This window comes from Anolis carolinensis, chromosome 5 (genome assembly GCF_035594765.1).
Source record: "Anolis carolinensis isolate JA03-04 chromosome 5, rAnoCar3.1.pri, whole genome shotgun sequence".
NCBI classification, from domain to species: Eukaryota; Metazoa; Chordata; class Lepidosauria; order Squamata; family Dactyloidae; genus Anolis; species Anolis carolinensis.
This window is the reverse complement of record NC_085845.1, coordinates 11,289,274-11,304,616: the sequence shown is the minus strand read 5'-3', so window position 1 is coordinate 11,304,616 and position 15,343 is coordinate 11,289,274.

Below are 15,343 nucleotides of genomic sequence, written 5' to 3'. Positions count from 1 at the left end.
AGTGCATAGATCATACTGTAACAGAATTCAAGTCAATCTTGTAATGCACAATGGGACTTAAAGGAATAACAGTGTAAATGATTGTAGGCTTATTGCTGTATGACAGGATCTGTAGTTAAGACCGCATTTTAGGTGGACAGATGACTATAATTGGACTTAGGGAACAAATAATGTAGAGGTATTAGGATATGTGTGTGCATATCTCTGAGAAAGACTCTAAGAAATGAACAACCATGCTTTTTCCTCAAATAAGTTCTGTGAAAACATAATTTAGAGATGTAAAAAGTTTCCCAAAGAAGCTGTCAGACTCCCAAAGTCATTTTACAACTGACAAGATAGGACAGAAGTTTGAAGGGTTATGCTGAATTAAGCTTCAGAGCTTAAGCTCATCACAACCACCTGGAAGAGGAGAGAAATCCATCCCCTCTCTTTCCCCATCCGGCCCTTCTCTGATGCTTTTACAGATATAACCTTACTGAATTAAGGACCCTGTGCAAGATTTGTGGCTTCCTTTAAAGGGTTTGCAGTTGAATGTATTCTGGAGAGGAATAGTCAGCCAGATGGTACATTGTCTGTTCTGATAACAGGTCCAGTTCTATCTGCACTGTGATCTTGAAACACTTTTCAGGCTGTTCTGCACCTGCAGAATAGACCAGGAATTACTCACTACATTCCCTTTGCCATCTAGTTGTGTATCTTTCTCCTCCAAACAAGCATGCCTTGCCGATTGGCTTCCCTCTCAGTCACTCAGCTAATTGAACCCATAGTTTGCATCGGAACACTTGAAATAGTTCAAGGAGGGTGCAATTTTTCCACCAGAAATTCAAAAAATGTTTTGCATCCTTAAAATGTAATTATGACTAGTAAATATAGCAATTTACAATTATGTTTTAAAGCATAAACACTTCTAGTCCATTGCCATCATTAACAGATGAAGGCTGTGTGTGTGTGCCTTCAAGTCACCAATTGACTTATGACAATCTCATCAATTTCATATAATTTTTTAGGCAAGTAAAATTCAGAGATGGTTTTCCCAGTTCCTTCCTCTGAAATATAGCCTCCAGAACTTAGTATTCGTTAGTGGTCTCCCATCCAAGGACTAACCAGGGTTGACCCAATTATTACCCAAGATCTAGTGCTTTTAGAGTATTAGGCAGCTAGATCCTGTTAAAGATATGACAATATCCCAAGTCCTACTTCTGTGGCTCTCTAGAAATCTCTTTGAATAAATTCATTGCCCCATTTCTGACTAGAGGGACCAAGTCATCAGTCACTAAAGGTCCACAGACAGGGAGCTCCTGCATGTAAAGGTGGGTTGAGAAGAAAGAGGGGAGACATAACATAGGTAGATCTACCTGCAGAGGATTTACACTTTGTATCTGAGAAGTAGCACCTCAACTCAAATCTTATGTAGGTTTGCCATGTTCTATATACTGCCAGTTCACTGTTTCCACAGAGTTCATATCGGTCCTAACTGCAAGACATCTGGCACCTTTTTGCATGGATACCGTTCCACCAACAGTCCATACAACATGTTCTGGGAATCATATGTAGAAAATGGTGTAAAATGGTGGATTCTCCATGTGGCCAAAAAGATGTCAGTTAATTCCCCTTTTCCCCCTGCACTCTTGACTTCTAAATTTCTGGGTATCACACTGAGAAGGTGGAAATGGCCATTAGGTTACAGTCATAATTTTTGAAATAGAGAAGTTTCATAAGGTACAGGCTATTCTTAGCCTTTATCTTTTCTGACTACAGATAGGGGATTTCTGTGTAAAAACCACTGTTGTGTTTCATTAAAGCTACTTGGACAACTGAGTGTGGTTCTATACTGACCATATAATGCCATTAAATATAGTTGAAAGGAATTATATAGTCAATGCAGAAGCAGCCTGAGATGCAGCTTGCACAACTAGAAATTCTTTTGGCCCTATTTTTCTAGTGCCACCATGATATCTAAGACTACATTCTATCCATTTCAGCAAAGAAAGTGGGGTGTAGCTAGACACATTCAACAGGCCACATATTGTGTTTTGTGGCACAACCAATACACTATGCCTGCTTCTATAACCTTGATATCTGGAGATGGTGTTCATGCAATTCAGATTAGGGTGAGGAAATGCTGGAGGGGAACGGAAATAGGACTGTGAAACCTGTGTCCTTTGGAAGTGTTTGAACTCCAACACCCATCAGGCTCAGTCAGCACGGCTCATTGTTAGAGAAAGTGGGAGCTGTTGTCAAGCTACATCTGGAAAGGTTCAGATTTGGCAACTCAAGAGTCAGAACAATACTGTGGCAATTTAAAGACTTATTTGCCTGTCTTGTCTGGTTTTGTGGTATTATCTCATCAAACCTTTAAACCGCTCATCTTCTGGTCTGAAAAGTTTCCAAAGCTGCTACTTGAGCCTGTCATTTTACAGGCTCTTCCTGCCTTGAAACCCACTCTCAGCCGCATCTCTTGTTTCACTCGGTTTCACAGCCTGTTGGGGGAATAATAAATGCCATTCGGGATACTTTGGGTTTCATTTTTCCCTCTCTGGATCTGCCAAAAGACAAGATGAATATTTGTGGCTCTTGTCACACCAGAGCCAATAAACTATGTGTGTGTGTGCTTTTAAAGCCATTGCTTTCTAATCATTTCTCCAAGGAGGAATTTTGAAAATATGGACCAGACGGGGTATAGCTGAAGTTATTTTACAGGGGTTTAGCTAAAGTGGGGGGGGGGGGGGGTGTGAAGAGGGCATAGTCCATTAGTAAAAATTCCCTTTCTCCCAAAGTTTCTATCACTGCAATAACTTAAACTTTAGTTTAGAAATAGTTTAAGCATCCAGAGAAAAGGGGCAGTCAAGTTACCATGGGAAAATGAACACAGCTAATAGAAGAGTTCTAGATGTGAATGATTTTTCAGTGTCTCACTCTCTGTGGGGATAAACATTTGGGGCCTTTAAGAGAGCCAGCATGGCATAACAGACTGAGCATTGGACTAGGACTCAGGAAACCAGGGTTCAAATAATAATAATAATAATAATAATAATAATAATAATAATAATAATATTTTGGGTCATCAGCTGATGACCCAAAATGCAGACTGTGCAAGGAAACCGACGAAACCATTGATCATATCCTCAGCTGCTGTAAGAAAATTGCACAGACAGACTACAAACAGAGGCACAACTATGTGGCCCAAATGATCCATTGGAACTTATGCCTCAAGTACCATCTCCTTGCAGTAAAGAACTGGTGGGATCACAAACCTGCAAAAGTATTGGAAAATGAACACGCAAAGATACTGTGGGACTTCCGAATCCAGACTGACAAAGTTCTGGAGCACAACACACCAGACATCACAGTTGTGGAAAAGAAAAAGGTTTGGATCATTGATGTTGCCATCCCAGGTGACAGTCGGATTGATGAAAAACAATAGGAAAAACTCAGCTGCTATCAGGACCTCAAGATTAAACTTCAAAGACTCTGGCAGAAACCAGTGCAGGTGGTCCCAGTGGTGATGGGCAGACTGAGTGCCGTGCCAAAAGATCTCAGTCGGCATTTGGAAACAATAGACATTGACAAAATTACGATCTGCCAACTGCAAAAGGCCACCCTACTGGGATCTGCGCACATCATCCGAAAATACATCACACAGTCCTAAACGCTTGGGAAGTGTTCGACTTGTGATTTTGTGATATGAAATCCAGCATATCTATCTTGTTTGCTGTGTCATAATAAAATAATAATAATTTTATTTCTTACCCATCTATCTTCACGACTCGGGGTGGGTTACAACAATGCAGCAATGGAGACTCACTTGTGTAAAACATCATCTCAGCTAAATTAATGAGGGAAGACACACAAGCTAGGGGAGACTGCAGCAGTTTTCTTTTGCCTCAGCCTACTGGGAAAGGCATGATTCTGTCTTTCTCTATTGCTGAGTTAATTGAGTGCAAACTACTTGCGCACTTTGAACTCAGTTTTGCACAATTGAAATTACCTGAGGAAGAATGAAAGAGAAACTGGGGCATTTTAAAGGAGCCAAAACATGGTGCCGTCCCTGCCTCATTGGGAGACTTTAGGGTGTTTGTCACCATCATTCAACTGAAGGTAGTAATAATCCAAAAACCATAAAAACTGTCCCAGCCAAATCAGAATCCTTGGAGAGTATGCAAAGTATCTCCTGCCAACAGCTTTATTCTCAGAGTGAGGACAAGTAACATTTCAGGAAAGGGTCAAATTACTTATTTCCCGTTGCTGCATAAATGTATATAAATATACATTTGCAGTCCTGAAGGAAGACGCCTGGCATTCACAAGGGTAGCTCATGGATGCCTTTTCAACCCTTCTTCCAGTAAGAAAGCTCAACTACTAATATCTCACCTCCACCAAATCATATTCATAAAATAAGTCTTTTTGAAGTTCCAAGTGAACTAGGCAATCTCAGAGAGCTTAAGTGACTTCAGAAAGATTGGGAAGTTTAATAAGAAGGAAAGAAGGGGAGCCATGGTGGATCATTACCATACAAATATCCAGGGCCAACCGATAGATGAGTTGAAATGTGGCATTGCACTAAAAACTTTCTTTTCTTTCTTTGCTGTTGTTATTAAAAGAAGGATAGCATTTGATTCAATACTTTCAGAGAGGTCAGGGATTCCAGAACTGTTTTTAATCTGAGGGGGTTGGAAATTACTGTATTAATTTTGACTTGCAGGTATGTGTACAAAACAAGGAACACCCAATCTGTTTCTTGAAAGTCATCATTCTCTTCTTCCTCTTCACATGCCCTCCAAAAATGTTATGGATGAAAACCAGGACACACGTGTCCAAGCAGTATCAGAATGTGGTCAAGATGACAAAAGTTATTAATGAAAAGTATTAAGGTACATGGTTAAATTCCTGTGGGATCACTACCGGGTGCATGTGTTAAGAGGAAAAGACTCAACCTGATTAATTGCAAACCACAGGCTGAGTAATTAAGGTCAATCAGTTTGGGCCACTCCCAAAGGGGTATAACTGAGGAGTGTTTGTTCTGTGATTTGGGCTTACTGAATGTTTGCTCCTGGCTTGCTGAATTCTTGCTACTTGGCGTAAGCACCTGATTTGCAGCCCATTTGATGCTGGCGAGTTTGTCTCCACATCCAAGGAAGGAACATTGGAAGAGACCTATTTTCTACTGGAAGAATTGCATGAATCAAAAGCATGGACTATATGTGAGTGAAATACTGTGCAAGAACTGTGACTGCATTATTGATTTGTGTTGAAGTTGCTATTTTCTTGAACTCTGCTTATACAAGAGGAAATTTGAGTTTTGCATTCTTCTGTTTTGAACAAACAAAGGGGCTAGTCTTCTGGACCTGCATGCACTGTATAAACCGCAACAAAAAGCACACAAGTTAAGAGATGCTGCAGCAATTTGCATTTGCCTATATCCCTTATCAGATGGCAGTATTGAGAGGCATCATTAAGTTAAGTAAAGAGAGGAATCGGGCGCTGATTGTACCTTTCAGCCCTCCCTCGCTCATTTTCATTTGTTTTCCCCTCATCAGACTTTTAGTGTTTCTCTGTAAGTGCTATCTTCCTCATCACACATAAGCAATAAGTATATGAAGGTCAGCAGTTTGAATCGGCAAGATGGGGTGAGCTCCCATCTGTCAGCCCCAGCTTCCCATGCGTGGACCTACGAGAAACCTCCCACAGGATGGTAACACATCCGGGCATCCCCTGGACAACGTCTCTGTAGACTAGTGGTTCTCAACTTGTGGGTCCCAAGGTGTTTTGGCCTTCAATTCCCAGAAATCCTAACAGCTGGTAAACTGGCTGAGATTTCTGGATGTTGTAGGTCAAAACACCTGAGGACCCACAGGTTGAGAACCACTGCTGTAGACCAATTCTCTCAGACCAGAAGTGACTTGCAGTATATTCTCAATTCACTTCTGACATGATTTTTTTTTAAAAAAAAAAAACCTGGAATGCTGTGTCCAGTTTTGGGCACCATGATTCAATAAAGCTATTGATAAGCTGGTACCTGTCCAGAGAAGGGCAGCAAAAATGGTAAAATGCCTGAAAGCCAAGTCCTACGAGGAGCGGCTTGAGGAATTGAGTGTGTTTACCCCGGAGAAGAGAAGGTTGAGAGGTGACACGATAACTATGTTTAAATATCTGAAAGAAATTCCTGATGGTAAAAGCTTTTCAAAGGTATTATATGTTGCCTCAAAGTGTGATGGAATTTCCTTCTTTGCAGAAACCAGATAACCTTGTGTTGGAAGTAATTTGACTGTGTCTTCTTGCATGGATGGCCCTTGTGATCTCTTCCAAATCTATGATTGTATGATTCTACAGCCAAAAAAAAAAAAGAGTTTCAAGATAGCTTCTTGTTAGTTTGTGCAACCTTTCCTACAGAAATTGCTTGGATAAACATCCACATTCAGTTCATTGTGTATAGAGTGTAATTGTCCATGGCTGTGTCTATCCATTCCACATTGTTCATGGATATACATGCACATCTGTGGGCACATTTGTCATTTTGGTTCAGTCACATCATGCTGCTATCCAACAAATCTCCCTGCAGAGATTTCCACTACACAATGCAGTCTTTTTCCAAAATGAAAATGCCAATACAAATTGGGAAACTCCACAGAGACTTACAGGCCAGTCGAAAGCTCTTTTCCATTTGCAGGCAGGAAATTGGTATCAGGCCTGCAGCCTAAGCAGAAATCTCCCTCCGAGATAATACAGAACCAGGGCAGTCAGCCAGATCCATGGGCAAGTTCTTTCAAGATAAAGCGAAATGCTTAACACATTTCATGACACCTCCTTCATGCACTAGACTCTCTCTCTCTTTGAGTGTGCATTTATGTGAATGTACACACATGTAAGGAGCCAGGGGCTTTTATTGCTTTCTTCACATCCTTGATCTAAAATAGTCCTCCACATTGAGCCTAAGAATGACTCTTTCCTCCATCTGAAATATTCTTGTTGTTTGGTATTGTGCTCCACTTATACCAGATGTGCTTGATGAATTGTCTCTGAGAGCATTTCAATGTTATTGTTCCAGGAGTGGACTACAGCTCTTTAGCAAAGAATTCTTAGTACTTTTGTTTTTATTGTGTGCCTTCAAGTCTTTCTCAACATAGGATACCCTGAGGTGAAATTATCACCACATTTTCTTGGCAAGATTTGTTCAAAAGAGATTTGCCATTTCCATCCTCTGAGGCTGAGAAAGTGTGACTAGCCCAAGGTCACCCTGTGGGTTTCAAAGCTAAGGGGGATTTGATTCCCTAAGGTGGAATCATGATTGTTACAGTGCTAACAAACCATTATAATTATGTACAACAAATTGATCCTTGGGTTTGTGGTTTTGGTAAGACTTTTTTGACAGTCCATTTGGCCCTAGAGTAGTGGTTCTCAATCTATGGGTCCCAGGTGTTTGGCTTACAACTCCCAGAAATCCCAGCCAGTTTACCAACTGTTAGGACTTCTGGGAATTGAAGCCCAAAATATCTGGGGACCCATAGGTTGAGAATCACTGTCCTAGAGAATCTCAGGGACGTAAAATTGGCCCCAGCAGCCCATTCTTGAATGGGATCTACTCCCTTCCTCTCAAGGTGGAAGTATAATTCAATAAAATACCTTCCAAGGACCAACCATCCTTCTGAGACCAAGATGAAAACCATTTCTTGCTGAACACAAAAATTGACAGTGATGTTAAACACAAACCAAGTAAATAGCATCAACTCGATTTCATATGACCTTTGGGAAAAACAAGTTAGATTACTGAAGGAAATAATATCTTCCTTTGATGCTTTCACAGTTGGATAGGGGATTCAAAACTCTGGTGAAAAATGTTTTGTCTCAGCCTTGGAACATATGGGGTCATTACGGATGAATTTATCTCTACTGCCGAAGATGCTGAAATTTAGAAAATAAATTGAGCCAATAGCTTCTGATCTGTTCATTTCTCTCTCCCTTCATTGAATGGAATGTAGCCTTCCAGTGATTTCTTGTTTTCTTCTTCTAAAGAGCTGATCCCATGGCCAACACATTTCGCTTTGTTTGTTTGATGTCTGACCATATTTAAGGTCAAAAGAAGCAGGTGCAGGTCCACTGACAGATGGCAATTCCAACATAGAACATAATGTACGCTATGCTTTCTTCTGCAGACAACCTAATTGCCATTTGCCTGTTGGTGGAACACCAAGAAATGTTCCAGATTTCACACCATTGTTGGTCTTCATGATTTTGACTTGATACATATGTGCATGGAGAAACTGGCACCTAACACTATTTCTGTAGTTTTGATTATTCTGTCCTGCGTTTTAAGGCCAACTTGTACCCTCAAGGGACTGATACTTCTCCAACACAAATTAAATTGAATTGTGGAAAGGAATCTTCATAAATGAGAAGGTAATGGGAAAACTAGATCTCCATCAAGCACAGGTGGTGCCCTTGTTGAAACCGGTGCCCAGCTACATCTCTTGGATGTCAGAAAGAACATTTCAAAAATGAATCTGGGAAGAAAGAGGTTGGGAAGAAAAATTCCTGTGGCCAACGTCTGGCTACAATTAATGGGAACAATATTCAGACAGTAATGGCTCCAGCAATGTACTGGCAAGGGCAGTATCATAAAACTCACTTTCAGGGTAAAATTAAAAGGGCTGTTAAGTTAAGTAGCAAGCTAAGCACTCAACAGGGAAAGAAAAATGTGGTTAAGAAAGGCCATAGGATGTGTAAATGAGGTGGCCTTGTGCCCTCATCTATATGTGGTGACTTTCATGGCAAAAGGATGGTGAACCCATTCTGAGTGCTGGCCCAATCCTTATGGGAACTCTCCAAAGTGCTGATCCCTAACCTAATTACAGTCTCATTACCCTTGATAGTACAATTGCATCTCCATGATTATACAATTGTATTTCTAGGAATGTTGACCAGGAGAAACAAGGGGTCTCGTTATATACAGTATGTAGTGTCAGTTGATTGAAAGGCAGTGGCTAAAATTCTGTTGATTTTTTTACCCATGTGTAATCATAACTCTAGTTTTAATCCATTGAAAAACAATAGCTAATATCCCATTAAGGACCCTTCCAGACAGGCTCTATATCCCAAGATCTGCTCCCAGTTTTTGTTTTGCTTTAAACTGGATATCAGTCTGCACTGCCAGATAATCTGGGATAAACAAAAAAACTTGAGATCAGAATCTGGGATATAGGGCCTGTCTGGAAGGGCCCTAAGAGATCCAGCATGGTGTAGTGATTTGAGTTTTGGACTAGGATATTGGAGACTACAATTTGAATCCTCGCTTGGCCATGGACATGTCACACACACTCAGCCTCAGAGGAAGTCAAGGACAAATCCATCCTGACTATTTGTGCCAGAAAAAAACAATGATGGGGATGCCATAAATCAGAAATGTCTTGAAGGCAACAATGGAATCCTGTTGGTATCTTATTTGTGTGTAACTTACTTCCCCTATGAAAATGGGTGGAAATTTTGGTCAGCTTTGGAATGCCTTCATCCAGTTCAAGACTGCAGAAGTTGTGCACTTAGTGGACCCTTGGTATCTTTTGGGGTTTGCTTCCAACTGGAACCTACATGAATCCCAAAATCTCTGGATGCTCTAGTCCAAATATATACAATGGCATAGTAAAATGGCATTCCTTCTATAAAATGGCAAAATTAAGGTTGCTTTTTTGGATTAAAAAATATTCTCAAGCCATAGATAGTTGAATCCATGGATGCCGAATCCATGAATGTGTGAGACTGATTGTACAAGGCTGTGGAGTATTGACATCCATTGCACATGGATCCACATCCTCATAGAGATATGAGCACATTTGGTTATGTATTTTGTTACATATTTTTGTTCAATTTAGCCATGTTGCCTTTCAACTCAAGAGCTTCATAGCACAATTAGTGCAAAATGCTGCATGTGAAAATGTGTGCCATGCAACTTGGGTGGAGAATCTCAGGGTTATTTTTCTGTCTGTCAAATGGGAAAATGTCTGTTTCAAAGTTGGAAAGATGTAGGAGCTAAAACTTGTAAAGCTCTCTAGTACCCCAGGAAGTCCTGTAGAAATAGCCACATATATTTTTAGCTACCTTTTATTCCCATATTACAGTGGTCCCTGGTTTTATTAATGACAACATCCCGGAGGGATTTCCCAAAACTTCCCATCGTAAATCTGAACAACTGAGATCATACTGAAAGCTCTTTTAATAGCCCCCGGAAACTATTCAAGTGCATGCTTAACCCCCCCCCCCCCTTCCTGGTAATAATAAAAGCCATCTATAGATCAATGGAACCTCAAGTCTTTTTAATACACTTTATAGTTGAGGGAGGGGAGTATGCCCTTGAATGATTAAGTGCTAATGTTGCAGAGACAATCAACTTACTAATGAGGTCAAACTCGACAAACATATGGAGACAATTTGAAACCTCAGATTGGGACCCAGAAATTGCGCTTTTGATTCTGAAGCTGGAGAATGTTCAACTGTTGCTTGAAACTTATTATTATTTTTTTGGTGGGGTGTATTTGCTCAAGGTGATTACAGAATGGAAAAGATAGAAAAAGAGAGAGAAAGAGAGAGCCAGACGGTGGTTGTAATTTAAAAGAACGAAAACACAACCCATTTCCAAAGACAACGCTGCTGACAGACAATCAAGAGTCACATCAGTGCACACTGCACAATTGTTTTCTCAAGCAGTACATTTCTATCAGCAGTTCATGAAAGCCTCGTGCAGCAAAATGGACAGCTGCTAATACAGTATGGTGCATCGTCAGTCTATTTAGGCTGAATATTGCTTAATCTAAACTCCTTTTTATTGCATCATTGTGCAGATTAAAGTTGTGCAGACTAAAACAAGATCAATTGCGAAAGCTTGCTGTTTTCTTTTGACATTGCAACAGCATAGTCTAAAAAGTTCTGTCCCTCTATATTAGGGTTGGAGAAATGTGGAAAGTAGGGCTCCTTAGCTCCTCAAGAGATATTTAGTTCTGCACTTGCATCTGTAATAAATAAATAAAATAAAATATTTTGCCCCAAAGCCTCTAGAGCAGGCATGGGCAAACTTCGGTCCTCCTGGTGTTTTGGACTTCAACACCCACAATTCCTAACAGCCGGTAGGCTGTTAGGAGTTGTGTGTGTTGAAGTCCAAAACACCAGGAGGACTGAAGTTTGCCCATGCCTGCTCTAGTGGCATGGGAGCATTTTAACCATGTCTTGAGTTTTTTAAAAAAGTTTCATAAAAAACATTGAGCCATTTGTAGTTAAAGTGGTGCCAAACTGCATTCATTCTACAGTGTAGATGTATCTCTAGTCTCCTGTCTCTGTTTCTGATAGTGCTGACTGGCTCTTCATCAAAACACTCTTCTCAGAAGCCGCTTTTACAAACAGGATTCCTGTCTGGCGTTTGCGGGCTCTGCTTCCAAAACCAGAAACAAAAGGCCTAACAATAGCAAATCCTTTAGCTCCTCGCTCAAGAAACACACTTCATTGTTTGCTTTAGTCCTATTTTTCTCTTGGTGCTTTCAAATGTTTGCTTGGTTTGTTAAGAAGATTTAGGGAAGTTAACTCCTTCCAAAGAAACCATCACTTAGCTTGGGTGACACATATACTGCCACTTGAGGCCAGCCCCAATGTCCTTTAATGTGGGGTGGAGAGTCTTAAGTCCAGGGCCAAATCTAGTCCTCCTTGAGTCCCAATCCAGCTCTATAGGTTTCCTATTATCCTCCATTTGGTATCGTGTTTTTCCCCATTCTAAAACACTGAAATCCTCCTCCTGAGGGTGGATTTACACTGATGGTTTATCTCAGGGGTTCTCAACCTGTGGGTCCCCAGATGTTTTGGCCTTAAACTCCCAGAAATCCTAACAGCTGGTAAACTGGCTGGGATTTCTGGGAGCTGTAGGCCAAAACACCTGGGGACCCACAGGTTGAGAACCACTGCCTTATCTGGTGTGTAGCACTCCAAACTGTCCCCTCCTGCTCTCCTTGTCATGGTGGTCTTTGTCACGGCTGTTTACATGGGCCCAAAGTTGCAGATTGCTCCAAATTCTGGAGTAATGTTTGGAGCATTCTTCAGCTTTGGTTAATGTGCCTTAAGGTGCCCTTGCTCTGAGTTATTCCGGATCAGCGCCTTTCTTAGTTTGGCCACCAAGGAGCTGATTGACATGCTCTCCTCAGTAAGAGGTCAGTGTAGGGTGCCCTAAGGCTTCATTGATCCCATTAAGAGCTTGAAAAGTGGATGGAATTATTACATTTCCCCTGAATATATGGGTTGACAGTTTGGGTATACTCCTGGACCCAGCACAGGCTTCTGTGTTGTCCAGAATTGCATTTGTACAACTAAAGCTGCTGTACTGGATGCACCCATTCTTGGAAATGACACATCTGGCCACAGGGATATTACTCAAGGGTTTATGGGGGTGTGGACTGCACTCTGTGACACCATCAGAGGGAGTCACTCTGTAATTAGATATAATCACACACAAACATTCACAGCCCAGTTTACATGAACTCTGGCACTTTAGATCCCACAAATACCAGAAAATTAGCCTTGGTCCTGCTGTAGTTTCTCCCATTAGATGAAGCAAGTGAAGGGTCAAAATGTATTCAGTGAATTTCACCACTGAAGAAACTGAGCCCCCGGTGGTGCAATGGGTTAGATCCTTGTGTCAGCAGGACAAGTTGGCAGTTCAAATCCGGGGAGAATGGATGAGCTCCCTCTCTCAGCTCCAGCTCCTCGTGCAGGGACTAGAGAGAAGCCTCTCACAAGGATGGTAAAACATCAAACATCCAGGAGTCCCTTGGGCAATGTTTTTGCAGATGGCCAATTTTCTCATGCCAGAAGCGACTTGCAGTTTCTCAAGTCACTCCTGACATGAATAAAAAATCACGGAATTGGGGCACTCAGACAATTGGGAAAACTGTATCTCTCAGCATGAGCTCAGGTTATAAGATCCTTAAGGGAGGATTACCTCTCAAGCCAGTTACCATTGTAAACTCATTTGGAGAAATCATAGGAGAGGGCCTTCTTGGTGGCTGCCCCTGTGTTATTTCTTCGCATGGAAGCCTAGGTTGGCTTAATCACTACTCTCCTTCTGCCAGCAGGTGAAGATCTTTCTGCTTATATAAGGGTGATCACTGATTTTGGCAGAAGGTCTTTTGATTCAAGTGCACTGAATTTATATTATTATGTTTTGATGACCCTTTAAAAACCATATTGTTTTAACAATTGTTTTTTTTTAAAGTGTCTTTCACAGGCCAAGGGCAGCCAATGATAATACAGTAGACTCTCAGTTAGCCGGTACTCTTGGGGATTGGTAGATGTCAGATTAATGTTGGTTGAGAATTACTGTGAGAAACAGGCCTAACTATTACTCAGGTTAAACCACTGAGCTGCTGAACTTGCTGACCGAAAGGTCGTTGGTTTGAATCCGGGGAGTGGGGTGAGCTCCCACTGTTAGCCACAGCTTCTGCCAACCTAAGGTAAAGGTAAAGGTTTTCCCTGACGTTAAGGCCAGTCGTGTCTGACTCTGGGGGTTGGTGCTCATCTCCATTTCTAAGCCAAAGAGCTGGCGTTGTCCATAGACACCTCCAAAGTCATGTGGCCGGCATGACTGCATGGAAAGCCGAACTAGCAGTTCAAAAACATTCAAAATGTGAGTAAAACAATAGGTACCACTCCAGTGGGAAGGTAATGGCTCTCCATGCAGTCATGCTTATGGCCACATGACCTTGGAGGCATCTACGGACAATGCCGGCTCTTCGGCTTAGAAATGGAGATGAGCACCAACCCTAGAGTTGGACATGACAAGACATAATGTCAGGGAAAAACCTTTACCTTTACTATACTATACCATCGAATAAACTCTGTATTGACTTGATATTAATATTGAAATACAGTAATTAAAAGCAAATTAAGACAAAAAGACAAACTTAATATAATATTTCCACTAAAAATGTTTTTATTTAATTTTTATTTTAAGGATTTGTTCAATTTTTTGCTGGTTGATTGAGAGTTCTGGTTAACTGAGAGTCTACTGTACTATAACTATTGCAGCCTTGGTTCTGTGGGCTAGCTCTTTGAATCGGCTGTAACTTTTTTCCCTCTCATGAGACTTTACGCAGAACTGGGACACCTGCAGCAGGTTTGGATTGTAGGTTAATGGAAACATTCAATGGCAGGTGGAGAGCTTAGGAGAGATATTTCAACACTGTGCCAAGTGGGTGCAGGGTCATTCCTTTGCAACCCCCCTTCCTGCAATCCATGTCAACAAAAGAACATCCTCCCATCCTCCCTTGCCTGGGAAGATTTCTGCTTTTTGGAACAGAGAGCAAGGAGACTAAAGGGCCCTTCCAGCTGAAATACTGTAGCATTGTGAGACACGACATTCTTTCCCTTGTTTCTCCTGGACGTTAACAGAGAAACGGGCACTTTATAGGTGAAGAATTTCCAGTAAAGCTGCCCACAAGAATGTGCTGTTCAGGCTAAAGGAGAAAAGCGTGTGAGCTTCCATGGGCGAAAAGGGAAATGGAGAGCAGCTTGCATCGGATCTAATCAGTCGACTCGCAGGTAGTGATGGAAACACGACAGACTGTTTACGAATGGCAAACTCACTCATTCTCTTGTGCCAACTGGGGATGGGAAGAATATTTGAAAATATTCCCACCCAAAATGGTTGAAAAACATGTTTATCAAATGTCAAGAAACTCTGATGAGAAGAATCTTGGACTGATGAATATCTTCACAGTTTAGATCTTATTCCATGCAGAATTCGCACGTCTTTGTATTTTGCGGAAAACAACATTTTCTGCATAAAAAAGCTATGTGCTGAAAATGACAAAATGATTGTGCGTAAATACTGTGCAAACTCTGAATTGTCAACAGAAAAGATAGTTTTCTCACAGGGAAAAGAAAATTGCAAAACAAATTGTTTCTTCCTTTGAGAATAACATTAGCAAAGAATTACAGCCCTACTGTACACCTTTAATAATAATAATAATAATAATAATAATAATAATAATAATGCTTTATTTTTGTATCCTGCCACCATCTCCCCGAAGGGACTTGGGGTGGCTAACATGGGGCCAAGCCCAGAAGAAGACAAAGTGTAAACAAGTTAAAATATAAAACAAAATGATAAAATAACAGAACAATATAATAATCAAAAAGGAATTCAAGCACAATTATACAGATAAAACCATAAAACAAGATAAAAAGTTATAAAACAATTTCAGTTTCACCACCAAAGGAATAAAATGGGGGTTAAGAACAAAGTGCCTAATAACTAGATTATTCCATAAAGTGCCTGAACGAGTGTTTCCATGATAGTAGCAGCCATACTCAAAAGAGA